The 12,574-nt window shown below is 41.8% G+C and overlaps 1 long non-coding RNA gene across 1 annotated transcript; it reads right to left on the reverse strand.

The window, feature by feature from the left end:
* Window positions 1-2,676: 2,676 nt before the first annotated feature.
* On the reverse strand, window positions 2,677-7,986 carry LOC106851963 (uncharacterized). The gene is made up of 3 exons (XR_001402954.2): window positions 7,655-7,986; window positions 6,500-6,579; window positions 2,677-5,178 (listed from the first exon to the last, which is right to left on the reverse strand). It is a non-coding gene; the product is annotated as an uncharacterized LOC106851963 (long non-coding RNA).
* Window positions 7,987-12,574: the final 4,588 nt, after the last annotated feature.

Genomic DNA, 12,574 nt, shown 5'->3' on the forward strand with positions numbered 1-12,574 from the left:
GTTGGTTCTTTCGTTGCTTCCCTAGATTTCTTTCCCTTATAAAAAGCTCTCAGGTCCCTCTCTAAGGCAGATTTACATTATTACTATTATTATTATTATTATTATCATTTAAATATTACCAGTTACTTCTTTCTCGAAAATAAGACTAAAAGCAGAGTTTCCAACTAGAAGGAATTATGCACTTACTGCATTAGCTTTTAGATGGAGCCAAATCTCCCAGGTGCTGTCTCATCTGATCTCATACCTGTCAGTGGCACAGCTCGAATTGATTTGCCCTGTGTGCCCTGTTTTTTCATTTATCATTCTGTGTTACATTTCTGTAACCAGCAAGTTTGATTTTTGCATCAGCAGAAAAGACAGGAAGCCTCTCACACCCTTTTTGAATCAGAACCCCAGAAGAGGTACTGTCAAAATAATAGATCTGTTAACCAAAAATATCCTTGTCATCCATCCTGCCTTGGTTTAGTGGAAAAGAGGTGGGAGAGATGAAATACAGATCCATACAAATATTTGATTTTTCCTAGTCCTGGTAACTTGGAACTCCCTATACTCTGCCTTACTGGAGTAAAGTATTTTTCCCTAACACAAACAAACCAAACCACATCAGTCAGGGCTCTGTGTGAGGTTTTTCAGGCATCTCTTTAGGCAAGCAAGCAAATTACACGTAGTGACAGATGGGTAAAAAAATGTTTCAAATACCCTTTTCCAGGTGGTGCTAGTGGAATTGGTTAGTAGTTGAGCTTCCTACATTTTGGATAAATGGTTGTCACCTGGGGCAGATGAAGTCTCTACTAAAGCAGGTAAACAAGTTGAAACAGATCTCAAGGACGTGTCCTGAAACAGGAGCGCAGGGGTCGTTCTCACACCACTGTTCTTTGAATTAATGAGCATTTAAATATTTGATACCATGTGAAGCAAGTCCAAACAGAATGACCTTACAGCACCCTTGATGTTAGTTAGGATGTTCTTATCAAAGAAAGGGAAAATAGAATGGAACTGAACAAGATCTTCTCTCACGTGAAAATTCCCCTTACAACTTGAATAGAGTCAACCATCCTTATAAACTCTGATAAATTTCCTGGCTCACTCTGCTTGTATTACTTCAAAAGATTGGTTCAAAACACTCGTGAGACACACAGGATTGTTTTTTTAAAGATAGGGTTAAAATAAGAAAAAAAATAGCTTTTTTATTGTGTTCTTCTTTCAAATTCAAGAAAATTCCTGCAAACGAGGGTCAAATTAAAAGAAGATACAATAACACAGTAACAGGAGCTGGAAAAGCAGCTGTAGTAAAATTTGACTTGTAAATTAATCCAGGTCAGTATAGTTGGCTGTTTAAGGATTAAGGAAGTCTTTTGAAGGAGATATTTAAACAAACATTCTGGTAAAAAAAAATCATAAACTTTCAAGACACCCACTAACATGCTTATGAGAGGTATTTCAGCGTATCATTTACCAAAGATCTCACCCCTTTAGTGTGATCTCCTTTCTACAAATCACACTAAGAACTTGTAGTGCATTCTGGCATCCCACCGTACTGCTTTTGGCTGGGATAGAATTAATTTTATTTGTAGAACTCCTGTGGTACTGTTTTTCATTTATGACCAGAACTGTCTTGGTAACACAGAGATGTTAGTTATTGCTGAATAGCACTTGCAAAGTGTTGATGCCTTTATTGCTGCTCATATTGTCCTGTCAACAAGCAGGATGGGGGTAGGCAAGGAAGGGACTGATCCAGGACACTGCATCCACAGTGCAAAATCCAAAGGGAAAGGCAGAGCATGATGCAGTCCCAAAGTGTCTTCACTTATTTCTCAGATATCTTATTTGGGTTTTTCACTGAGAAGGAGTATTCTAACCTATGACTAAAGAAGAAGAACACTTTTGAAGCACATGACTGGAACAAAAACGTTCTTGATGTGATGTGGTCTGAGGAGCAATAAAATAATTTGAGGTAGAAAGCCTCCAAGCAGTGAGGTTCTGCTGTAAACACAATTTGAGGCTCTCTTACTGCATCAGCAGAAGTTGGAGATTAACATAAAAGGACAATGTGACACAATATGTGTCACAATATCCTGTGGAAGAAGAAGAGAAGCTGTCACTTGTAAAATTGTTTCTGGAAGAGAATGTGTTGAACATACTCAGTCTGAGTGTACAAAATTATCTGCTGTGTATTAGGGAGAAATACTCTATGAGGAATGTTTGCTGCACTGGAAGGAATTTGTACCACAAATAAATCAGCAATTAGTACCACCAGGGTTCATTTCAGAGAAAGCCTCCTTTGGAAGGCCCTGCCTCTCAGATAACCCCTCTGTTTCTCTCCTACATCTACCTTTTCCTGCTGTGCTTTACAGCCAGATTAAAGGATCAACAGGAATTGAAATACTCCACAGTGCCACCTACTCATCCAGCAGACTGGGTGGTTTTTTGTTTGGAGAAGTTGGAGTTTGACAATGTCTATCTAAGTGCATTAAGTTTGTCTGCAGAGCATTAGAAAAGAAATCCAGGCTTTCGAATGGAAGGGAAATGGAAATCTGCCTTCAGCATATAGTTTTTTGTTTACTTTGGTAACAAAATTATTTTTTGGGAGGGATTTTTTTTATTATGTCTGGCTCTGTCTGCCACCACAGATGAGTTTCTGTATCGCAGCAACAGAGGAATGGCTGACATTTTTCCTGGTGTGAATGAAAAGAAAATAAAAGAATTGGGTTGTTATCTTTATTACCAACAGATGACCAGCTGCTTCCCAGGAGGCACAAAAGGCATAATACATTTCACAAAGCAGAATCATTAAATCTTTCCTTCATGGAATTACAGAATTGTTAGGGTTGTAAGGGATCTCTAGAGACCATCTACTCCAACCCCCCTGGGAAGGCAGGGTCACCTAGAGTATGTTACACAGGAATGTGTCCAAGTGGGTTTTGCATATCTCCAGAGACTCCATGATTTCCCTGGGCACCTGTTCCAGTGCTCTGCCACCCTCAATGGAAAGAGCTTCCTCCTCATGTTGAGGTGAAACTTCTTGAGTGTTAGTTTATGGCCATTACTCCTTGTCCTGTGTCTGGGAACTGAAAAGGGTCTGGCACCATCTTCTTGACACCTGTCTTTAAGATATTTGTATGGATTGAAGAATAGACTGAATATATCCAGCTCCCACACCTCTCCTCATAAGAGAGATGCTCCAGACCCCAAATCATCTTTGTGACCCTCACTGGACCCTGTCCAGAAGCTCCTTGTCTCTCTTGCAATGAGGAGCTCAGAACTGGGCACAGCATTCCAGATGCCACACTCTTCCCAATGCACCCCAGGATTCCATTGGCCCTTCCTTCTCCACAGGAAAGCTCCCTCCCTACCTCCTCGGAACCAAAACCAAACCCACCAAAACACCAACGAGAAGTAGTATTTTTCCTGGAATTGGAGGAAGTTGCCCAGGGGTGTGAGGAGGAGGAGGAGGAGGCGAGCGGTGCCTGGGGCCAGCAGGTGGCAGCCGGTGACCGCGTGTCCCCTGTGAGGCTGCCCGGGATGCGGGAGGGTGACACGGGGACCGAGGGGCCGCGGAGCTGCCCTCACACCGCACTGAGACCCCTCCAGCCTCCTTGCATCTGGGAGGTTTTTGGTTCGGTTACAAAACACATCGTTAGTGGCATTAAAATGTAACCAGCTGGACTCAGCAAAGCCCGTGGGAGCAGTCCTGGACTGCAAAACAGCCTCTCTCTTTTAGTGCTTCCTTTCATGTAGGTAACAAATCCCTTCCAAATAATAATGATTTTTTTCCAGCTTTGTCATTGATCTCTTAAATAGGATGTTCTCTAGCAACATGCCAACATATTCCTGCTCTCAAAAGCGCAACCCCTTAGGACTCTCTTACAGCATTTTTCTTTCAGAGGTTTTGACACATACTCTAATGAAAAGAGAAACAATACACAACTTGATTAATAGAACTGCAGCTAACAAACAATGCCCTGAGGGGTCAGCACTCTAATCATCATGTAATGTCAGAGCAACATCTCCATCCCCATTTCCATCACTCTTTTTCTTCTCAGCTTTGCATAGTTTTAACCTGAGATAGCTCTACCCGTGTGCTGGGCTTATACAGGTAACGAGTCAAGCTACAGGAGGAGACAAAAAATCATCCCAGCACCACAGCTCCCTGTGTGGTGGCTTCTGTATGGCTATCACTCTAAGTCAAAAGGATCAACCTATCAATGATATCTTTAGAAAGGGGCCTGTTACTGATGTTAATTTTTTTTATCAGCAAAAATTAGGAAGCAGTTGATAAAAAATATTGCACAACACAGCACAGGATGTCCACTAGGAAAAAAGAAAAATCTTGTTTTGTGCTCTGCAATAGGATATGTTTTCCACCCCTTTTCTCTGTCCATACTTTATAGTTTTTCCACAGAATTCAGTTTTTCTTTTTTCAGTGTTTCTTTCTGTTTCCACCTCACTATTCTGGAAAATTTGTAAGAGGAAACTAAACTTGACCGAGGGTCAAGGCTAGTCCCTTTTCGCCATGAAGTCACTGTTGTGTTTGCTTCATCAGGGTTCTCTTGGTAGTTTCCTTAACATCTAGGCAAGGACTCTTTGAGAGGTGAAATGAAATTTCTTTTCCTTGTGAGTAGAGCTTAGCCTGGCATGAGAAGCAAGTGTCATTCTAATGGGAGTTTCTGTAAATCACATCAGTCACATATGTAATGACAAGGTGAGGGATAAATTAGTCATCCTGTCATAACTGAATAGTCTGGCAAACAGCAAGGTTGACTTAGTCCTAGTAATTTACTTTTCATGGGTACAAGCAATTTAGGTTTTGATAACTCCGGTTAAAGTTGGAGTTTAGACTGCGGATGACTAACTACAAAGACAGCAGGATGTCTGTAGGAATGAAAAGAGAATGCTCTCTATTTTTGAAGGGTGTTTTTCTTCCTTCCAGAATGACTTCGGAAGAAGGAGAAGAAGGGGCCCTACCTGATACTAGACAAAACCTTTTATTTTTTTCCCCAAAAGCAAGCTACTCATGGGGTCAGCAATCACAAGCTGTATATCACTGTTCAGAAGTACAAGCTGCTTCATCTGCCTGCTCACTTCTCTGGTTTCCATCTCCATATGGCAAGTTCTTCCAGGTCCTTATTTCTGGAGTGGTCCGTGGGCACTGCCATGATGAAGTCAATGAAATTCAGACTGAAATGCAAAAGAACTGTGTCTCAGATCCTAATTGATTCGATGAGGAAAGAAAAGAAGTAACATCCTGTCCTCATCCGGGTGATGTGCCCAAACCTCAAGGGCAGCAAACACCTGCAGTTTGCCAATTCTCTTCTTTGAGTCTGAAGGAGACCCATAATATACATGGGAAAAATCTGTTCTGGTGTACGAGCCACAAAGTGAATGTTTACCTTGTGTCTGAGCAGCTGATTCACCCCAGCTAGAGTAGTTCCATTTATGTACCCACTACTCTAGGCAGTAGCTACCCTGCTCTGGCCACTGAGCTAAAACTGATCTTAGCAAGCACAGTGTCCTGTTTGGAAACAGCACAGTTACCTCCAAAGAGAAATTACAAGCAAAGCTACAGCAGAGTAGGTTGAGAGGAGAATTACACAAGCTCTTCAGAAAAAAAGGACCGTGTGTATTCATTCCTTCTAAAATTTGAGACCAGAAAAAACCCAGTGTCTCCTTTGCAAAGAGCTCTGTAAGACAGGATGTCCAGCAAAAACAGTCTCAAGCAGGCACAGAGGCAGCACATGTTTAATGTCAGCTACAGGTTAAAACACAGAGACTGACTCAGAAAATATTATTTCAGCCTTGTTTGTTCTTGAGTTACTGCTTCCCTTGTAGACTCGAGCATAAGACATTGAAAATACCAGTCCCCTGTAAAGCAGGTATACTGAACTGCCAACAGATTTGCTTTTCTATACATTGCTGCTTTCTGCTTCTGTGTTTTATTTGTATGACAGTCTGTGGCCATCACCACCTGAAACTGTATCCTCTCTCCCTGTACACAGCCTTCCTTTCCGTTGTTTTTGCAGCTCTTGTTTCTCACCATCCCTCCGTGCCATTTCTTCCTTTTGCTTGAATTCACGCCAGGCAATTCCTCCAACCATCCCCCTTCTCTGCTCCTGTTAAATGCTTAGTTTGTGTTCTTTCCTCCTGCTCAGTTACAGAGATGGGTCCCCACAAAGCTCATCCCCTTTTTCTGTCTCCTGTTCTTTACATGGCTCTTCCTGGTGCAGCTTTTCTATTTAAAATAATAATTTTTTTTTTCCTACATAAGGAGGCCTTTGCTTCTCACACTTCTGTGAATGTATGTCCTGTGTACAACCACCTTCTCCTCTCGGCTGACAAACTACATTTCCTTCCCAGACTTCTCCTTCCTTCTCTGTCTGCATTCCCAACATTAGCCAGATATGCTATTTCCTGATTTTCCTGTGCCCTTTCACTGTGTTCCCCTCAAAACCCACCCTAAACAATTTCTGCCAGAGGTTCACCCTTAACATTTAATAATTACCTCAGCCACTCAGGCTTGTGTCCTCCTCCACTTTTTGATGCTGCTCTGCCACTTTTGCTTGGGAGAGTGGAACATATTAGCTTGGAAAAGAGAGAAAAAAATAGGGAATTTATCAGTGGAGGAAGCAAATGGGTAACCTCTGAAGAGTCTGAACTCTTTAAACCATTTTGTATACTCTTCCTGCTTTCTCTCAAAATAATTAATTCCAAAAGACTAGAGTAGGACTTTAGTTTCTGAGATTCCCTGGGAACAGAGACCCTCGGGGTATTCTTGCAGGCAGAGCCCCCCCAGGGTGCAGAGGCTAAGTGTGGAAAGGAAAGGCCAGTTTATCAGGATCCTGATCAGACCCTGAGGATAAAAATCTCTGGAGGGGTGAGGCTGAGGTAGGAGCACAGAAGCTAAAGCTCAGTTCTCAGATAAGTAACTGAAATGTATAATTACACAAGAGCACTGAATGGAGGTTTCTGTTAATCTGTGATCCGATAATCTTCTTTCATTGCCACTTAGCAACAGAATTACAGACTGAGGATGGAAAGCCAGGTTGACTTAAAATTCCTCTCTTTGCTGGGCAGAGATGAAAAAAGGTCCCTCTCTGAGCAGGCACAACAGGTTTTCCAGCTACTGGGAATTGTGCCTTTCAGCACAATTTAAGCAGAGACACCTGAATGTCAAGTTGCCAGAAGAACAGTTCAGTTGGGTAAATAACATTGTTTACAAGAATTAGTAAATTTTAGTCACAGAAATGCAAGATTAAAACAGACACACATGTCCACAAACTCCATTAAAATCATACATTTCAGAAGGGGGAATGCAGAAGAAGGGAACGCTGGGCCAAATAATTATTCTTATCTGGTGGTCAAGCAGCAATTGTCATATTTTTGGGAGATCCACAGTGTCACAGAGATGCTCCAGAGAGGTGCAGGACGGTGGTGTTCCTTAGCAATGACCCCTACCCTGAGCCACTGGCCTTCACTGTCTTATCTTTGTGAGACGTTTTGCACTCAACAGTGCCAGCATACCTGAGGCCTCTCAGGTTTGGCTATTTTCATAAACATCAGAAAAGAGGCAAATGTAGGTGTCTGCCACCATGCTCTTTATATCTCAACCTCTTCTTTCCATCTTCTTCTTACCTTTTTTTTTCCTTCCTTTTCTTACCTTTTTTCTTTTCCTGTGCTTCTTGACTACAGAGTTGAGAAGTCAGATAAGGCATCATGTTTTGCAGTGCTGCTGTGAGTCTGGGACAGAGAGAAAGCTCAAAAACATGCCAAAAGCTGCTTAACAACCAGCCTCAGCCACATCTTGGAGTGCCTGGTGAGACTGCATGGCCTGCTTGGCATTCAGCAGATTCTTCCCATGTTCCAACTCCAATGCCTTTTCCATTGCACATGAAATGATCCCCAGAGATATGACTCCTACAAAGACAGCTTCCTGCCACCTTGAGCAATTTGTTCCCTGTACTGTGGAAAGGATGGGCTCCCATCCCAGTAGTGCTGTCCAGCAGGAGAGGAGAGAGGGGAGGTATTCCATCCAAAGGGCAACAGACCCAAGGGTGCTGTTAAAATGAAAGTTTAAATTAATATTTACATTTTAAAAGGATTGAATTTGCTTTGCTGGGTTTATCTTCAGCCAAGGACATGGCTTTTTTTTTGATTTGTTTTTACAGTAATGTTTTGCTCTGAAAGTGAGCAGCCAGGACCTGCTTATGCAGACCCATGCACACTGTTCAAGAGAGGTTCTTTGTGCCACAACATGGCTCTGCTCCAGATTGCTGGAATTCTTCATTCCTGACCAAAAAAACACAGTGGCAGGGGTCTGTCCAAGGGGCCTGCAGACCTCCATGGCTGCTGGGTACTCTGCCACGGGCTACAAGACTGTGTCCCCTCAGGAAGGAGTTGATCAGCATGCAAAGAGGAAGGGCACTCTGAATAGAATAGAGCACTCTGCGACCTCTTCTCTACTGTTTAGGGTGGCTGCATGCAAGGAACAGCCAGAGGAGTTCTGGCTTTCAAAAGAGCCCCGAATGTGGTTTCCCAAGGCAATTCCACCTGCACAGATAGATGCTGCAAGAGCACTTATGGACTTGTGCAGGAAATAAATCAACCATCTACAAGCAGCTGGATGTATGCAGCACACAGTTGTGCTTGAACTTCAGGCAGAAAGGGTATAAAGTCTCATGAGTAATGTATAACTCTGTGCTTTCCTGCACTGAGATCTCCCCAACTTCTGCATGGCAACCCTGGGTGTAAAAAAAAAGACAAATTGCTCAACGGAAAGGAGTGTCACTAGCAATTACACACTTCTGCTATTTACAGCCTTCCTCACATAATGTCACAATGAAAGAGCAAAATTAGTATGTGTTCCTCTTCTCATGTGACTTTTTGTACTTTGTGGAGAAACTTCAATAGACTCATCAAGCTGATACTAATAAAAGATCTACAAAGTCAAATATTCCCCAGACAACAGTTGTGGGCTGGAGTCATTTGCTGGTTTTTCCCACCTCAGGCTATGCTTCTTTCATCATTTTTCAAAGACTAAAGCACCTACTTGCTGAGTATCATCTTTGAAGAAAAAACTGAAATTTACTTTTTCCTTGCCACCAGGAGCCCAATAGCTAATGATGTCAAGCTCATTGGAAATCACCAGTAAAAAGCAGTAGCCAACAGAGTAGTGAGGTCTAATACTGAGGACAGAAGGAATCTTTTAAATTGCAAGAAGGAGAGTAGAATAAAGAAAGTCATTCGGAGTGCGTGAGTCATTTATCCTCTATTGAGAGAGAATGCTAGCTAGCAAGAGTGGGTAAGAATTTTGATTTGACATTTCAAAGTCTTTTGAAGCATCCAAGCAATTCTAAGGACTTGTCTATTTGGCCACACTTGAATTTGTTAAGGCAGAATGAGAACATAAAGTGTGGCAACTGTTCTGCTAGGTGTGGACAAGCTGCTGGCCTCAATGCCTTCTCTGGCCTACATGAAAGGGATTAAAATTCTTTTGAATCACGCTTAGAGGAGAAAATCAGACAGATGAAGGGGATTAAATGAATTTATTTTACCACTACATATTTCCCTAAGCTGGTTTCCAGTGGCTCCAATATTATGGGCTGTGATGAACTTTCAGGAAGACATGGGATGCTGCACACTGCATTGTGTAGCAGTGAAGGGACCGTAGTGCTGCCCTACAAACAGGGAGGGAAGTACCTGGCCTCCAGGATCAGACGTGGCTCCCAGATCAGCTCTGCATGAGGGCTGGGGTGACAAGGAGCAGGAGTGGTCTGGTCTGGGAACTACTGTTAAAAGGGAAGTATAGCAATCACAGCTCATACTTGACCTCCACACCTCATGAGACAGGGGAGTGGGAATAATTCCCCAATAGCTTCATACTCATCCAGCACTGTGGATCACTTCACTTGCAGAGCAGGGTTTTTTTAATATCATGCTTAAAATCACTATGTGGACTCCAGGCTTGTAAAGCAAGCTTCTGGGACTAAGGAACTCAAATTTCCTTCCTCTTGGACCTGAGTACAGGCAATAATAATTTTTTCTAACTCTAGCAGAGACCTAACTGGCTGCTGTAAGCCAGCTACTGTTTCACCCCCTGGACACTACAAATGGCATGGCACTTAGAGGTCTCTTGGATAAGATGGTGGTTGTTCTGCTTGAGTTTGTCTTAAAGACAGAGCAGCCTTTGCTTTGCTACGATTATTGACAAATGTAGAAAAAGTTGTGAACAGACCAGAGACAGAATAGTTTCTCAGCAGTGGTATGTGAGAGCCTATATACTATGCAGCCAAGAAAGAGAAGCTAAAAGCTCCCCAGAAAGAATATACACAAATACAGGGCAGGGATAAAATGCACCTCAACTGCAAAAAGCAGATTCTGCAATAACTGTGACTGTAGATCTAGAACAGTGGCACAAGAGTCATAGATAGAACTAAGTTGTAGGCTCAGCTGATATTTATTTAATTTTTGTGGTACAGGAGGTATTCTGAACCTAGTTCAGTAATAGTGAGAAAAGAAATTGCTATTTTTATCTGCAGCAAGTGTTGCATTAACCTATTTACAAACTTCCACTCTATAAACCTGAGCGTGTGTCTGTTACATTACTGAAATTCAGTCTCCCAGCTTGGCTGGCAGTAGGTAAAGGGGGATCTAACCACAGAGGCTTAATCATGGAAAAATATACACACGTTGCTTTTGTTCATCTGTTCAAGCAGCAATCTGTGTTTGCCACTATGAAAGGCACGCAGCAGTTCATGCAGAAAGCATGCTGGAGAGTTTGTGAATTTACATACACAAGTAAGATTTTCCTTTACAATATACCAAGGAATAACAGCCAGTTAATCTCCTGTTGACTCATGTACCCCACTGCATTTCAAAATGTGTGAATCAGTTTTGACTGTACAGCTCAAAGGATGGGTAACATGCTGAGAAGCACTATCTCAAAGCTACTCCTATGTTTTTAGTGTGCCTTCACCCAGTACTTCCTAGCTGGATCACAGAGTTTGCTCTCACGTCTGCTACAGACAGAACTAGCAAGAGCTTTTGGCTCAGAAAGCTAAAAAACCTATGACCAGTGGCTTGTCTAAAATAGCTATTAATACTTTTCTTTTGCTGGTTCCACATCAAAAAAGTGTTTAGCCCTTGGGTTTTTCTCCCTGAAATGTTGTAGTATACTCTGTTCTTGTCTTTAAAATTTGAAGAAGAACAAAAAGAAAAAGAAAAACCATAAAAAAGGAAAGACAGATGTTATTAATGCACTGTACATAGGGTCATGATTTGCTCTGTCCCTTCCCTTTTGAAATACCTTTCTTTTTATCCCTTGCAAGATATAAGGCTGTTTCCTCTCAGATCCATTTTCATGAGGCACTCATTTGGTTTTGTCAGACCAGTGATGCTGGTAAATGTGCTTGGAAGCTGATGCCAAATTTCAGTGGAGCCCGTGGTGGATACAGGAGTTCTGTTTATGAGATAACATGATCAGTACAGCATTTCCTCAGAGCTTTTGGCAGGAAGAAGGCACCAGTCCAATTAATGAAAAGAAAGGCATAAATGTGTCACTGTCACTTGGTAATTTCCGGCTCAACAACATGCCCAGGGGATTTTTTTGCAGGGCAGATGGGGATCCTACTACAAGGTGGGACAGATGGGCAGGAGGCAGATGTGGTCTGGGTGGCCCAGGAAACATGACAGAGTGCAAAGACACTCACAGACACAGCAGCCATCGTCCACATGGAAACTGCATTCATGTGAGTCCCTGTGGTGATCTACCTGTATCTACAATGATCTCCACTAAACAGAGACTTGAGTAACTCGAAAGACATTAACTAATGGCTAATTTGGTTCAGTGCAAATTTGCAGAAGCTTTTCAAGAGCCTACTAAAGTGACCCTCCACGATGGAAAAACAGGCATTTCCTCACACCTGTTTGTATTCAGGTACCAGAATGAAGTGCCCTAGACTCAGCATTTTACAATCTTAAACAGCAAAATGATGGACAAAGTACATAGCTGCAATAGCTTAGCAAATACATATAACCTAAGAAAAGATTATAATTTAACCCCAGAGAACCTCTTTTGGTCATTATTGTTAGAGGAAAGTTTTCATTGTCATGTCTGCTCTAATTAATCATTTGATATCTGCAGCCCACTAAGAAAAAATTGATCATTGATGGAAATTCACTTAAAAATATAACACACTCCCAAAAGAGTCTAGCCAAGACCCTAGGAAAATAGTGACCTCTCTTAAGGTTTCTTTTTGCTATTGAAACATTTGCATCATGCTGTAGATTTATTGTGTATGTCTTCCTGTAAGAATGGCAAAAAAGATAAATTTAAAATACAAATCACCTAATCATTTTACTGATAAATAGATTGACCTTCAAAAACATTGATCTCATGGCAAATTCCAGCATCTTTCAGACACAAGGAGTATTAAGGCTGGCCCAAGGATATTCAGTTAGCTTTGTGCATAAACTGAATTAAGGCCCTTTTTTTTTTTTTTTAAATCGCTTGTCTAGACTGATAGATTAGTATGTAGACATGAATACATATTAAAGTTGAATAACAGAAGTTTGTTTTTGA

This window comes from Sturnus vulgaris, chromosome 1, assembly GCF_052056855.1.
Source record: "Sturnus vulgaris isolate bStuVul1 chromosome 1, bStuVul1.hap1, whole genome shotgun sequence".
Lineage (NCBI taxonomy): Eukaryota > Metazoa > Chordata > Aves > Passeriformes > Sturnidae > Sturnus > Sturnus vulgaris.